The 13,319-nt window shown below is 37.8% G+C and overlaps 1 long non-coding RNA gene across 1 annotated transcript; it reads left to right on the top strand.

Annotated features, from left to right (window-relative positions):
- Positions 1 to 1,048: 1,048 nt before the first annotated feature.
- LOC125964320 (uncharacterized) lies at positions 1,049 to 9,516 on the top strand. The gene is made up of 2 exons (XR_007477242.1): positions 1,049 to 1,157; positions 8,616 to 9,516. It is a non-coding gene; the product is annotated as an uncharacterized LOC125964320 (long non-coding RNA).
- Positions 9,517 to 13,319: the final 3,803 nt, after the last annotated feature.

Below are 13,319 nucleotides of genomic sequence, written 5' to 3' on the forward strand. Positions count from 1 at the left end.
ATGGAATATTACTCTGCCATAAAAAGAAACGAAACTGAGTTATTTGTAGTGAGGTGGATGGACCTAGAGTCTGTCATACAGAGTGAAGTAAGTCAGAAAGAAAAAAACAAATACTGTATGCTAACACATATATATGGAATCTAAAAAATAAAAATGGTTCTGAAGACCCTAGGACCAGGACAGGAATAAACACGCAGACATAGAGAATGGACTTGAGGACATGGGGAGGGGGAAGGGTAAGCTGGGACAAAGTGAGAGAGTGGGATAGACATATATACACTACCAAACGTAAAATAGATAGCTAGTGAGAAGCAGCCGCATAGCACAGCGAGATCAGCTCAGTACTTTGTGACCACCTAGAAGAGTGGGATAGGGAGGGTGGGAGGGAGATAGATGCAAGGGGGAGTGGATATGGGGATATATGTATACATATAGCTGATTCACTTTGTTATACAGCAGCAAGTAATACAACAGTGTAAAGCAGTTATACTGCAATAAAGATGTTAAAAAAAAAAGAGTGGGTAAAAAGGAGGCAACATTGGTCCTCTTCCTTTTTTCCACTTCCCCCAGAACGGAAGCCTGCATTGTGTTTTTCTAGCTGACTCTATTGCTTTCCAGGTAGACTGCTGTTATAGGAAAGAACAAACAATAATAATAACGTTTTCCCTGTGAAATTTTGGATGTCTCCAAAAAATTGAGTGCTTTCTCTGTGGAGAAAAGCTCGGTTTCTTTTGAACTAGTTTCTCTGCTTCCCCTCCCCTTGACATCTTCAAGTTCAGTCATTTTAATGATGAAATTTCTCCTGTTTCCCTCTCAGAATTCCCCTTGGTTTGCTGTCCTCTTTGAAGCTGCAGGATTGGGTTGATCTTTTCTCTGTGGTCACTGTTTTCATCATCTCCAAGAGTTTCTTCTATGAATTCTCTCTCTTTTTCGGACCGCAGTCCTCAATATGTTTCTCTTGGTCTCCAAGGACTTGGCAGTCAGATACTACCTTTTCTTTAGAAAACCTTTGGTTTTTTTTTAAACCTAGTTTTATTCTTCAGGTAAATCAAATTCCTGCAAGCCACTGAAGATTGCTAAGCGTCCTCATTTTGGCAGTACTAATTCAAGTATTGTGTTGTTAGAGATTTCCAAGAGAATTCTTCCCCATTAGACAGGTAAGTAGTGATGTTGCAAAGCTTTCTCTTGTGGTCTGTGCCACAGTACCTACTAACATGACAGCAAGATCAATACAGTAAGGGTTGTTGACCTCTGTGCTCAATTTTGCTTGAGATTCTAGTGTTTGGATTTAGAACTTAGTCAACCCGGAAGCCCCAGGAACCTGAGCAAGTGGCCCTCTAGTTTTATCCCATATATCAACCAATACAAAGAAAAGGTATTGGGAAGAGAATCTTTAGGGCAACCAGAAAAGTAACTTTAAAGAATTGCTGGTCCTCAGGGTGGCAGCCAGAGATGCAGTTGTGGGAGTGGAGGATCCTGCAATGGCAAAGCTGGTCCATGCCCCAGTGTGGCCCTCTGGCATTAGAAACCACAGGAGAATTGTGCAGCTGCCTGGCCTCCAATGGGCTGTGGCAGCTGGTCATTCCAGAAAATTGGCAGTGATGGTGTCCTCCCTAGGAATATGGTCCAGCAAGAAGAATGAAGATTTTATAGCCATGAGAAAGCTAACTATGGAGGATGGCGGGTTCATGCTATTCAGCTTTTGAATCTGATGACAGTACTAGTGGGTTTTCCCAGGTCAGATAAATTTAGATTAACCCAAGGTTTTATCAGAATGGTACAAGACTTGATATACAGTAAAGGGAACAATTTAACAAGCCATGTTCTTTTTCTTGTTGATAAGAGAGAAACAATAGAGTATGAAGCTATGTGAAAGAACACAAGAAGTGGTCAGAAGCTGAAATAATTTCATTTGATAAAATGATCTGGGAATGGGCATGTCTTTCTATAATATATGTATGCACTTAACACAGTGCTGGTACTTACTAGGTTCTCAATAAATGTTAATAAGATATAATAATAAATTATGCCTAAAAAAAAGAGAATAACCACAGATGGATTCAATACCAGGGATCTCCTTCTTGGGTCTTGAAATCTAATGAACAACTATGTAAGAGAGAACCCCAAGGGAAAGATAACTAGATCAGCATATGGACACTTGGTCTTCCTTTACTTTAATCTGGAGAAATAAGAGGTATGTAACTATGCACAGCCATCGCTTCTTCATGCCTTTCTTTATCATATAAGTTATCTGCAATGGGCATGCATTGATTTTTTTAAACTAACATTACTAGCTTAAAACGATTAATATGACAAATTATACTAATTAGATATTAACTTATATGTCAGGTTAGTAATTAAAGAATCTACTACTGGTTTAAAGAAAATAAATACACTAACATATTCAGTCCATGAAGATGTCATATAGAAAATTTTACTTCAGTGTGCTACAAGAGATGAGATGCTACTAGAATGTACAGAGGAAAGGCAAGCAAAAACACCTCAAAATAAAGACTGCTTGAGGACATACTGACCCTGATAATGTTACACATCCCTGCAACTCCTGCAGCAAAGGTTTAGGCAAGGAGAATATAAATAGTTTCTGTTTATTAAATGACTGGTCCTGTTTAGAATATTTCTGAAGATTTCTTCCTGAGAACATTTATAATAATAACAATTAACAACCAACACCACCTCCCTCCTCTTTCCTTGGGTCACTCTGGAGATACAGTTCATTTATATTTGTGTCAAAGAGAGATTCTCTGTTTTTAATTAAGAAAAAAATGTTCAAATTTTATATCCTTTTTCTAAGTTGGTCATGTCAGAATCCAGGTGAAACCAAATGGGTTTTAAATTTCTCTTTACTTTTGTTCCCTGTAGAGAAGCGATATTTTACTCAAAAAATTTATTGCCAAAGACACTGATTACTCTTATGTGAAATAATCAATGGGAAATTTAAACATATACATATGCACAGAGTTTACACTTGGACTATGTTTCAAATAGTACATTCAATTTTATTTTGACTTCCTTAAAGGCATCTAATGATTTATCTTAACCTCTTTTATGCAGAAGAGATTCTAGTAACAAAACATATAAATTACTCCAGAGAAGGAAAACATAATGTTACTATGATTAAACAAAAATCTTGTATCTGGAACGAAGCATGATTAAAATTTACCACTGTTTCTTTAATTGTGTTTGGCTAAAACTTTCTGTTTATAAACTAACACACGGGGAGGAAACAGGAGAGAAATAGCCTAACCTTTATCCTTACAACGCATATTTATTAAGGCCTGTGGTAAACTGCTAGTCAGTAGGTGAATCCCAGTGGCTAAATAAATATATAAATACAACAGAAAACGAAACACTTCTAGAAAGCTAGACTAAAATCAGAATTGCCTGAAGGATTCTCATTTCTTTTTCGCTTTTAAACTCTTCTACCTCATCTACCATCCACTCCCATCATGGTGATGGAAAACAATAGAGCTGCAATTTGAATTCAAAAATTAATGTATTAGGGCTTCCCTGGTGGCACAGTGGTTCAGAGTCCACCTGCCGATGCAGGGGACATGGGTTCGTGCCCCGGTCCGGGAGGATCCCACATGCCGAGAAGCGGCTGGGCCCGTGAGCCATGGCCGCTGAGCCTGCGCGTCTGGAGCCTGTGCTCCGCAACAGGAGAGGCCACAACAGTGAGAGGCCCGTGTACCGCAGAAAAAAAAGAAAAAAAAAATTAATGTATTACAACACATTTGAGAGCCAAGCATTGAAGCAAGTCAGACAACTTTCTGTGATGGAAACCCACAACTAAGAAAAATTAAACTTCCTATAATTGTATAAATTACAGCAGAAATACTTGTAATTACCCAGGTAAACGATGACAAAAAAATTTGCCCTTCGGGGGTTGGATTACATTTGAAGGGAAGCTGCCCTTGCTTTCTATGCTCAAGAAGGAATGCATGTTGACGCACAGGAGAATAATAGCTGATGCATCTTGGATGGCGCTGAGGAAAAGGATTTTAAAGAAACCTGATAAACAGGACATGGCTGTTTTCTGTAAGGAGATTCAACAAGCCCAACAAAACAAGAAGCCACATGTGATAGCCAAAACTGTCCTCCACCCCCAACACACACACACACACACACACACACACACACACACACACACACGCTCACCGCCCTTTTCAACTAGCTCCTCAAACACAACATTAGCAGGCAGATAGTAATCTAGAATGAACCAGATCTGGTGTTTTTCTTTTTGCATCTGGCTGCAGCTGTAAATCAAGCCTGACTCCTGTGAGATAGGAGAGAGTCCTTTGGGCTCTGGAAGCCACAGAAGGCCTGTCTTTAGAGACCTGGCAGAGCCTCCAAATGTTAATCCCACCTCTCTCTCTCTCTCTCACACACACACACACACACACACACACACACACACACACACACACACACACACAGAGGACATCAATTCAGTCCTGCTAAATTAGACATAGAAGATGACGGATATGGCCTGCATTATTCCTGTAGCCAATCATCTAAGATAAACAGGTTCATTTATTCATTTAGTGTTGCTATTAAACGATATTTGAAGGCAGACAAGCTTAAAGTATAAGGTAGAACTTGTCATGTCAAGCCACTTAGGGAATCCTATAACTGATGTTATTTTCACCCTGAATGTACAGTTCACATTCATTGTTCCAGATGGGACGTTCATCAGTGTCCCCCTAGAACATTATGAAATCCTAACACGAGCCTCTTCTATCCGTAATTGTAAACAAGGTCTTTCTCCTTCTTTGCCTTTCGCCATGCATGCACTCCAGAGAGCGGTTTCTCTGTAACACATCATTCATAAGAAGGCTTTCCCACCACCCTTCCCATAAAGTCATCATTGAATCTTTTGCAGTGTTTTGACACTTAGCTAACTGAATACAAAGTGATCTGAAATTTCTCGCTCTGTTTGTTATATAGTTCTAATGGGCCAACACCCTTCATAAACAATCCGGTGCTCTTCAGAACAGAAGCAGCTTATTCAGCCTCGCTCAAAGTACCATGGTATCTTTTTAGTGGGAAGTCTCATCAAATGGAGCTATTCTCTGGGTAGACCCATTAAAACCAGACATAAGATAAAGAACACACGTAAATGTACTTTCATAGACCAAGTATTCTTAATTGCCTAGATTCCATTCTGCAAGTCAGTTGAATACTTTCTGAAACTACGTATGCCAGGAAAACAATGCTGTACCTAATAGAATGCAGTATTATGGCTTCCCTGGTGGCACAGTGGTTAAGAATCCGCCTGCCAATGCTGGAGACACGGGTTTGAGTCCTGGTCCAGTTAGATCCCACATGCCGTGGAGCAACTAAGCCTGTAAGCCACAACTACTGAGCTCGCGAGCCACAACTACTGAAGCCCATGCACCTAGAGCCCCTGCTCCAAGAGAATCCCCTGCAACAAGAGAAGCCACCGCAATGAGAAGCCCACGCACCACAACAAAGAGTAACCCCAGCTCGCTGCAACTAGAGAAAGCCCGCACACAGCAACGAAGACCCAACACAGCCAAAACTAAATAAATAAAATAAATAAATAAATAAGAAAGTACATTGAGTCGATAGAGGGAAGGCCCGACCACTATTTCTAACTCCGCAGCTATGAGACACTCGAGGTTCAGTTTTCTTTTTTGTCAAACATTTTAATTCTAGGGGTTGAAACAGTTCCTTAAAATGTCTACCCAAAGAGGAAATGCAGGGTGTCTAGGAAGGGAAGAAGGACAAAGGGAGGAAGGAACAATCCTCTTGCATCCTGCTCCATGACAACAAAGGAACACCCTGAGATCTTATCCTCCATGTGGACCTCTAACAACCCAACTACAGCCATCATTACAGTTGACTCTTGAACAATGAGGATTTGAATTATGCAGGTCCACTTATATGCAGACATTTTTCAAAAATACTGCATTACTACACAGTCCATGGTTGGTTGAATCCGAGGATACAGACCATGGATATAGAGGGTCAACTGTAAGTTATATGTAGATTAACCACCACATTGTTCAAGGGTCACCTGTATTTACAGAACACATCTGTGTTGAAAATTTAAAATAGTCCACTGAAAATTGAAGTAATCTGCACACCACAGACACAAAAGGTTAAAAAAAATTATAACAGTAAAGAAAAATCCTAATGTAAGGAATAAAGTTATACATACAACTTAGATATGCAGAGTACAGAGGTTTTGATGTAACCTACAGAATTCACCTAGAGCTACAACCCTTATAGGTAGACCCTTGTATGGTTGCTCCAGAAATGTATATTCAGGACCCATTCTGCATCAGCTAGCCCCCAACTACTAAAGCCCTTAATTTCTAGTGGATATAGAACAACATTCCATGAAATGATAGCATAACCTATGTGACAATGATGATACAAGAAGCCTGATAAAATGCTTTTAGATAGCCTTTTAGATCAGTTAAAAACCACCAGATTTTTAATTACAATGTCACCAGTACTTATATATCTGTTTATCTGTCATTGCCTCAAGGCTTGGTTCTCGTAGATTACATCTGTCTTAGTAAGAGTTATATAATTTTGCTTCTAGATATGAGACAGCCATAGGGACTCTACTTCCTGCTTAACCAGTCTTAATGAATCACCACATTTTCATATTTTCCCACAGGAAAGGAACATGGTATGACAGAAGCAAGTTAAGGCATAATGATCTCCTTCTCTTTCCTGAACAAGTCTGAATCTTCCCTTTGTATATCCTTTGTGTATCCTTTCATTTGTAATAAGGAAACCACTAAGAATTTTAGCTTTTAAAAAATCATGCCAATACTGATGCCGTTTCTTACAAAGGTCTAGAATTTATTACAAACTCATTAAAATCAACAACAACAGAAAAGGAAACCAACCTCCAAAAGATCAACAATTTACCTAATTTACATAATCACTAAAAATTAGGACCAAGTGATACAGAAAAAGATAGACACCACCTCACCACCAAATCTGTAAGTCCCATACCATACAAATACCAAGCACACGCATATTCACTAGGTAGGAAAACAGCTAGTTAAACTCTCAATTTTCTCAAATTTCCTTTGTAACACTTTCCTTAAAAGGAATCTTTTTCCAAAATATTATAAATCGTGACATTTTAGACCTCCTAGTATCCGCCATATTAGGTCAAAGATTATTGGTATTTTAATAGTAAGTTAAATCCACTTTAAGAGAGAGTTAATTAAATGAACACTTTAAGCATAACATGGTGTCACATAGTCAGGCAAATTCTGTGTATACAGATGGCATTCCAGAAACATCCCATTGTTATTTTCATGTCCATTTAGACATAAGGCACTGAGTATGTATGTGTTGAATTCACAAATTCTCTTAAAGGCAGTTAGGTGCAGGTGCACGGGTTGGAGGGAAAACAGTCTGCCTGTCACTTAGGACTGCCAGGTTGCAGGGGACACTTGCATCTCTCTCCCTCAAATCTTCAGGCAATTCTGAAGCCACATAGGCTGCTCCAGGATAAACCTGTATTGTGGTGGATGAATAACAGGTCCATCTTTTCTTATATTTTCCTGGTCATTTTGCTAAATAGGTTGCAAAAATCTCCCTCTGTAAGACCTATTTGGCAAGTAGTTTTTCTAGGACATAAAGCTAGAATACCAAGAAAATTTTCATAATCACAACGCAACCTAAAACCTTAGAAGTATTCTAGTGGTTTATGACAATCAAGCACCCAATCCATTGACTGAAGACTCATATTAAATACTACATCTTTGTTGATAAAGCCTAAACTCCTAAACCTGCCTGAAAGGCCCCCAAGATTTTGCCACTAACTTGACTTTCCTCCACCTGCCGGTGACCAATCTGCCCTGTTTCTGCTATCAGAACTCCAGTCCGTATGTGCTCATTCCAGGGGGTGAATTATGATCATTTTAAGATAATATTCATAATGTTGTTTCCACCCTTCTTTGCAGCTAGGAGTGACAATATTTCTTGATAAAATGGACAGGCTTGGCTAGAACCTCCTCTTCCCTCTTCTTCCTGCATGGATATGATACCTGGTGTTGTGGTAGCAATATTAAAAACCATGGGGCCTCGAGCAGAAGAGGAAAAACCCAGTAAATGAAGGAAGACAGAATGGAAAGCTAGAGTGAGCCTGTATTCTTGATATCATTGTGAGCAATATCAAAAATGTCAGTAAACACCTATCTCTGTTCTTGCTTCTTGCTATATGAGAAAAAAATGAAACCCTATTTATGTAAGCCACTGTTACTTATATTTTCTGTTACTTGCAGCCAAAAGCAGACTATCTGGTCACTTCTGCTTCATGCAGTGCATGACTGGATAATTTGTCATTACCCCAAACATCACATGCTCTTACCTTCATACCTTTTCTCCACTTAGCTTTGCATACGGCAAGTGTTTAATAAATACTATAAAATGAATGATGTAAGCTGGTTGATGACATTTTAAGTTTAAATAAATTAAACGTATTCACTGACTGACTATGATATGTAAGGCATGGTGCTACAGCTAATTTAAAGTTTGAGCTTTCATTTAATCAGAATCATTCTATCCATTCCAAATGACATCTTCTTGTGTTTCGCTTTCAGGAAGAAACAAAAGGCCTCAGTACGAGTGTGACATACAGAGTGGTTTTCTAGAAGACAGGAACCAGTTCTCCTGCTGTGTCTTATAGAAAGTCTAGCTCACTGCTGATACTCAATGAATATTAAATTATAATAATAATGCTATGGATATCATTCAGGTTCTCTGACACGATTACAACTTTCTACTCTGTTTTTGGTGTGAGATCCTATAATAAAAATGTTTTATAGAAGTGAACGCACGTTATATACAGTTTGTCAATCAGCTTAACCAGGTCATATTAGGAACGTGTTGGGCTCAAATAAAGATGTGTTTTCAAAGTCTATGTTGGTATGATTCAACTGCAGGAGTGTTGGGTTCCTAATTTATCATAATAAATTACTCCTCAAAAACATTTATTGTCAGACTGCAGTCGTTCTTGGTTCTAGGAAAAATAAATCATTCTTTCCTACAGGAAAACCAAAGTAGGGCAAAAAAGATTTTTCAAATAAAAAAGTAAGCTCAAGTCCTACTGCTAGTTAAAAGCATTCCTGGGAGATTTTGTTTTAATCATTTTTGAAACTATTCCATTTAAAAAAGCATATAATTATTCAAGAAAAAGTTCAAACTCATTCATGTAACTCTCACTTTAAAGGATATAGTCAAGAGTCCTGAGATGTTCCACATGGCATTTGTGGTATCTCAGAACTTCCAAAGAAGTCTTTTGGCTTCATGGAAGTTTGCTTGGAGTTGCCTTAGCTTATCAACCTAAGGAATCATTGGAGCACAATGATTCCCCATTGTCTTTTTACTTGTTTGTTCATCCATTCTATTTCTGAAACTGTACCCAACACTTTCTCTTTGCTTGCTTAACTCTGTTTTCATCATCAGCCCTTCAGCTGAGGACTGAAAAACTCTTTTTAAAAAGTGTGGGGAAAAAAAAAGTGTGGAAACATTCTTTAGGCTAAAATGGTCTTCATTTAAAAGCACCTTTATTTTACTTTTCGGACTTTACCCCAGAGAGATGAAATCCCAGGTTTTAGGATACACAAAACCCTGTATACTAATGTTCCTAACAGCTTTATGTCTAATAGCCAAAACTGGAAACAACCCAGATGTCCCTCAACAGGTGAATGGTTCAGCAAACCACAATACATCCATACCATGAAATACTACTCAAAAACAAAAAACAATATTGATATACTCAACAACCTAAATCAATCTCCTCTGAAAAAAGCCAATTCCTAAAGGTTACAAGTTGTACGATTCCATTCATACAACGTTCTTGTAATGACAAAATTATAGAAATGGAGAACAGACGAGTGGTTGCCATGGTTTAGGATGCGGAAAGGGAAGAGGAGAAGTGGGTGTGGCTGTAAGTGGGCAGCAGAAGGAATCCTTGTGGTGATCAAAATCTTCTGGTATTTAACTATATGAATAGCAATATCTGGGTTGTGATATTGTACTATAGTTTTGCAAGATTTCCGATTGGGGGAAATCAGGTAAAGGAATATCCATATATTATTTCTTGCACTGCAAATGAATCTACAATTATCTCAAAATACAAGTTTAATTTTTGCTCAGAATCTATCCCATCTCCCTATCACAGCTCCCTGATCTTTCTTGGCACCACTTGTCCCCACTTTCAGTCCATGTGGTTCAGATGGTCTAATTTACGGGTAGACATGAAATTCAGACCTGATCCATCAGCCTAGTCCATCTCCTTATTCCTAGTGATGGGCTCCAGAATGGTCATGTGATTCAAGTTGGTACAGTGATACTCAACTGAACTGTGCGGGAAGAAAAGCTCTCTTTACCGAAGCTGCTTAGTTCTGTAAGATGAAAAACTTGAACGAAGAGGGCCCACAACATTAAGCTAATCAGAGATTGGAGCTGCTGCAGAGGAACAAAGTTTGTGGCCCTAAATCCAACCATGCCTAAAGCTAGTATACCCTCTTGACTTTCCAATTATGTGAACCAATTAATACCCTTTTTTGCTTAGGTGGTTTCTTCTTTTCAGTTTAATTTTTTTTTTTTTTTTTTGCGATACGCGGGCCTCTCACTGTTGTGGCCTCTCCCGTTGCAGAGCACAGGCTCCGGACGTGCAGGCCCAGCGGCCATGGCTCACGGGCCCAGCCGCTCCGTGGCATGTGGGATCTTCCCGGACCGGGGCACGAACCCGTGTCCCCTGCATTGGCAGGTGGACTCTCAACCACTGCGCCACCAGGGAAGTCCTCAGTTTAATTTTAAAAGACCTTTGGTGAAGATTAGAATCACATTCAGTATATAACACAAGTATTTCTATAAGCAATGCAGTAAAGTTTGAAATACACCATAACAAAAACGTTTTATTATTCCACTAGCGAGAAATCTGTTTTTTTACTTTTATCTAAGTTTAACATCAATTCTCCTCCTCTTCTGATCTTGGTCTACCACTAATTTTAATGCACAACCAAAGTGTTTCTTGTGTAAGCTGTGTTTTTGCATTCTGCCTATTTTTCTGTTGGGGTTTACATTCTTTAATTTGTAAGAGATTTCTGTATATTAAGGATAGAAGACTTCTGGCTATCACATACGTGGAAAATTCTTTTTCCTACTGGCCATTTATCTTTCAGTTTCATGTGTAGATTGATTCCATTTATAACATTTAACTTTTTATACTTAAATTTACCAATCTGCTTTTTTATTGTTTCTGGCTTTCACATCATACCTAGAAAATCATACTTCTCCACCCCAATATTTTCTTTAAAATCTGCCCATATTGTCTTCTGTTACTTTTACTTTTATACTTTTTAACAAGTATAATTATGTAAAGAGCATGATAGAAATGACATTCTTCCCCAACTGGTTACATACTGGACAAACACTTTATTCACGAATGCATATTTTCCTTACTGATTCAAGATTCTAACTTTCTTAAATGCTAAATCCCTATACATACTTGGGGCTGAGGATGGACAATTTGTTTCTTAACCACCTATTTCTCACATTGTTTTAATTTCAGCTATTTTATGACACAATTTAACATCTGTTTAGGCAATATTCCTTCTTAGTATTTTTGCTTTTCAGAATTCTTTCATCTATACTTGCATGTTTATTCTTCAAGTGAATTTAGAATCATTTTGCCAAGTTCCTCACCAACCTCCCCATAATAAATAGGGATTTTAATTGATAATACACTGTGTATAGAATAAATTTAAACCAAATTGACCTCTTTATAAAAATTGTCTACTTTTTCTAAAGTATGTCTCTCTATTCAAATCTTTTGTCATGTTCTCAAATCTTTTTGTTATGCTATATGTAGAACGTTATAATCTTATTCAATTAGTTCCTTCATATTTCTTGTTAAGACTATTCTAAATATTAGATGCATTTATTTGTAAATGGAAATGGAATATTTTCTCTTTGTTTTCCTTATAATAATGTGCAATATTAGAAAGCTACTGATTTTATTTATTTTGTAACCATCTACTATAATGAATATCTTTATTTTCTTAAAACTTTCATAAGTCTGCAAGATATATAATTTCTTTAATGTTTTCAAAGAAGAGCAGTTAGTTTAAAATAGTTTAGGGAATAATTGGGTGACTAATTTAAAATTTTAAAAGTGTCTGCTGGTTTAAAATACACACAAAACCTTACACACATATATACATACAAATCCTCTGGATTGGGACATGTTTTCTTCTAGAATACTAGCAAAAGCAAGGAATTCAGTAGCTTTATAAAGCACTCACAGTGTTTTCAGAGCTCTTCCTCTGTTCCACCATTTTGTTTCTCCGATAAAAGCATGAACATCCCTTAGTGCAATTCCTCTAAGAAACCATTCTTTCTCAGTGATTCTCAGAAATCAAATATTGCAATTTAAAAATCAGAAAAGGAAAACATCTCATCTGATGCTTCTGTTATATTTTCTTTTACCGAGTTCACAATGTATGATTAACAATGCACATAAACTTGGCTCTGTGATGTTGTGTTTAGATAATGATTGAAATCCATTAAACTATCCTTTTATGGTTGATGATCTGTCAGCTGAACATCCAGCAGTTTCTTTTTATAGAAATATGATTTGATCTGCAACGTCCTGGAACATGTTTTTCCAGCTATTTGGCTTCAAGCTTATGCTAATTACCAAGCATTATCTCACAACTTCTGTGGCACACATGAACATTAAAATCGCCTCCCCCTAGAAGCTTTCTTTGAAGATGAACCAGTGGAATTTCTATAGCATCCACTGCAGGTACTACTCAAGTGATAGTACTACAACAAAGGGTTTCTTTTTTTTTTTTTTGATTTTGATTTATCTTTTTATACAGCAGGTTCTTATTAGTTATCCATTTTATACACATCAGTGTATACATGTCAATCCCAATCACCCAATTCATCACACCACCACCACCATCCCCCCACCACTTTCCCCCCTTGGTGTCCATACGTTTGTTCTCTACATCTGTGTCTCAGTTTCTGCCCTGCAAACCAGTTCATCTGTACCATTTTCCTAGGTTCCACATATATGTATTAATATACGATATTTGTTTTTCTCTCTCTGACTTACTTCACTCTGTATGACAGTCTCTAGATCCATCCATGTCTCTACAAATGACCCAGATTCGTTCCTTTTTATGGCTGAGTAATATTCCATTGTGTATATGTACCACATCTTCTTTATCCATTCGTCTGTCGATGGGCATTTAGGTTGCTTCCATGACCTGGCTATTGTAAATAGTGCT

This window comes from Orcinus orca, chromosome 4, assembly GCF_937001465.1.
Source record: "Orcinus orca chromosome 4, mOrcOrc1.1, whole genome shotgun sequence".
Classification (NCBI taxonomy): domain Eukaryota; kingdom Metazoa; phylum Chordata; class Mammalia; order Artiodactyla; family Delphinidae; genus Orcinus; species Orcinus orca.